The sequence below is a fragment of the Alligator sinensis genome, unplaced genomic scaffold (assembly GCF_000455745.1).
Source record: "Alligator sinensis unplaced genomic scaffold, ASM45574v1 scaffold1059_1, whole genome shotgun sequence".
NCBI lineage: Eukaryota > Metazoa > Chordata > Crocodylia > Alligatoridae > Alligator > Alligator sinensis.
In genome coordinates this window covers 304139-307255 of record NW_005842103.1, presented here as the reverse complement: position 1 = coordinate 307255, position 3117 = coordinate 304139, and positions in this window count along the sequence as shown.

Genomic DNA, 3117 nt, shown 5'->3' with positions numbered 1-3117 from the left:
GGGCCGGGCCAGCGTGTGCAGGGCGGTCCCAGCAGCTGGTGCCTGGCGGTGCCAGTGGGAGGGAGAGGAGCGGTTCCAGGCTTGGGCCGTGCTAGGCCCGGCAGGAGGAGGGCACCTGCGATGGCAGGACAGCAGGAGATGCTTAGCGAGGTGCTGGCCCCAGTAGGCCCGCTATCCTCCAGCAGGTAGGCCGTGTGGCCTGGGTGTCTGCACCCCGCCGGGGCCTGGGGCACTTCCCCTGCCCAGGCTGGGTCTCTTGGCTGCAGCTGCTCCTTCTCCCCAGGTCTTCGCTCTGTGACCAGGGCTGCCACGGGACCAGGCAGGCAGCGTAGGGAACCTGTGCCCGGGTGCAAGGGCACGCTGGGCTCCATGTGGCTGGTCTGCGACGTGCCCGTGTGTGGTTGTGCTTCTGCTGTCCCGGGCTGCCCGGGGTCGAGGGAGGCTGGAGGCTTTCCCAAGTGCACCAGGGCAGGAGCTGCTTGGGGAGGCAACGGGGCAGGAAGCATGGGCGTGTCCTCCCAGAACGGGGCAAGGTCTCTGCAGCCTCATCCTCCGGCCCCGTGGCCAAAGCGCCACTCACACAACCGCAACCACATGCCGGCCTGCGGACATCACCCCCGAGTGCCACCACGCGCCAGCTCGAGCTGCACGTGCGGCAAGGGCGCACCTACCGCTGGCCTCTTGCATGTGCAGTTGCCATGGCTACGTGCATGGCTGCGGCGTGTGGCTGGTGCCAGATTCCAGAGCGCTCGTGGGGTGGCCATCCCCTGTGGTGCTGTGGCAGGCGTGTGCAGTGACCCGACGTGTTGGGCTGCCCCAGGCGCGTCAGCAGGCGTGGGAGCCCTGGGCCATCTCCACCTGCAGGTGGGCAGGAGGGCGATGGACAGTGTTTCAGGGGGTCAAGTGCCAGCTCCCAGGTGCACCTGGCTCCAGGGTCACCCAGGAGAGTGAGGTCAGCATCGCAGAGCCACAGAGACCAACATGGCCATCAGCTCTGGAAGCCCAACCCACGCTGCTGCTTGGGACTCTGGGGTGCAGGGGTCCGCAGAGGTGCCCTGTTCTTACGTGGGCAGTGGAGACTCGGTCTCCTGCATGGGCAGCCCTGTCCCCATGCCATCCAAACTGGTCCAGTTGCACATACCCTGGTGTACAGTGTCTTAACCGTGTGCCCCGGGCAATCCCAGCCGTGTCTGCTTGCTGTGGTAATGTCATGTTCCCCAGCTGTGCGCTTGCTCGTGGGCTGTGGTGGGCAGCGTCTTCCAGGCCTGGCTGGGAGTGTGGCACCTGGGCAGTAGCCCACGGGTCTGGGGGCGAGAGGGGCAGGGTCCCGGGTGCAGGCCGACATCCCCCAGCTGGGCACCATGTGCTGCGGCGCAGAGCTGCCCTCCCTGGAGCAGCACTGGGGTCACCGCTGCACATCTCCCTGCTTGGCTCTGGGCACAGGGGGCTGTTGTGAGGGCACCGTCTGTCCCATGTCCCTGGCCTGTCTTGCACACATGTCCCCTGCCATGGAGCATCTGGGGCAGGGCAGGCCTGCATGGGGGGGCTTGGGGCCGGGCCGAGTGCTGCTCCTGCTAGAGATGGCCCTGTCCCTGGGTGAGCCATAGGGGAAGGTGACCAGAGCTCCTCCCAACCCCCATGAACCTGGCTGCCCTGGCAGGGCCTGGCATGTGACTCAGTGCTCACTCAAGGGCCAAAGGTAGAGCCATGGGCCTGGCAGACCGGGCTGCCCGGCTCCCTGCCTCTGGCTGGCAGCGTGGATGCAGTCAGCAGTGTCTGCTGGGGCCTGGCGGCCTGGGCCTGGCTACCGAGTTGTGCTGGGTACACGAGGCAGCCTGCCTGGCACCTGGGCCGGGTCCTGGAGCTCGGGACAGTTGCCTGCCTGCAAGTACAGAGCAGCTCCGGCTTGCTGAAGTGCTGGCTGCTCGGGTGCCTGAGGACTGAGCAGGGAGTGGTGCTCCGGGCTCGTCTCCCTGCCTGTTCCCCGGGAGGTGGGAGCTGCTCTGGCCGTGCTGGGCCTGGGCAGGAGGCCCCAGGCAGGGCTGCGAAGCGAGCCCCTCCCCAGGCGGAGGCGGAGGCAGAGGGAGGGGGAGGGGGAGGAGGGGAGAGACGGCAGGGAGACTCCCCCGCCACCTGCGTCTCGCTCAAGGGCACACGCGTGTGAAATGCAATTTGCAGCTGAGCGGCTGCTGGCAGGGCCTGCCCCGCGTGTCCTGCCGCTCGCGCTGCTGACGTCACCGCAGCCCCGCGCCGGCTGCTGCAGGACTTGTCTGTGCGAGGGCTTGCTGGGTGGTGGGCGCTGGGCTGCGGTGCTGACTCCCCAAGGCCCCTGGCAGGCCCTGCCAGTGGCACGCTGTCCTCGTAGCCCTGGGCCTGAGGCTGAGCGTGGAGCTGCCAGCCGGCTGGCACGCACTGAACCCCTGCTGATGCGAGCCCTCTGTGGCATCCTGGTCCTGGCCCTGGCCCTCGGAGCTGGGAGTGTAGGCCTGTGCTCCTGGCCTTGCCCCGTGGGGGGAAGCGGGCAGGCTCTGCCTGTGCTGCGGCCAGGTGTAACAGCCCCCTTGCTGCCCAGAGCCAGGGCTTCCCATCAGTACCCTCATCCCCTGTTGTCCTGGGGTTGGGGGAGGCCTTCCCGGTTCCGCCAAGCGGTGAGAGCAGACCTGTGCTCTCCTTGCAAGGCCCACCATCTCCGGGGCTGGCCCCTGGCCCCCAGCCCCAGGTTGAGCGGGCCATGGCAGGTGGGGCACGTGCCAATGTGAGCACAACAGGAGGGCCCCAGGGCCATGCGCTGGGCAGAACCTGTCCCAGGTCTGGCACTGGGAAGTGCGAGGCCGGATGGGGCAGTCGTGGGGGCCTGGTACAGGGTAGGGAGCTGCAGAGTGTGAACTCCTGCTCTCAGCCGGGGGCAAGGTGGGGGGTGAGCCAGGGTGGCGGGGTGCTGCTGTCGCAGGGTGCGGGGTCCAGGCCTGGAAACTCCGGAGGGGCCTGGTCATGGGGCTGGGGACTGTGGCGCTGGATGGGTGCCCACTGCTGGAGCAGCACAACCCTGCTGGGCACAGGATACCCTCAGACCTTTAGTGTGTGACCCCCAGGAGGGCTCCTATGTTTAGGGCTGGC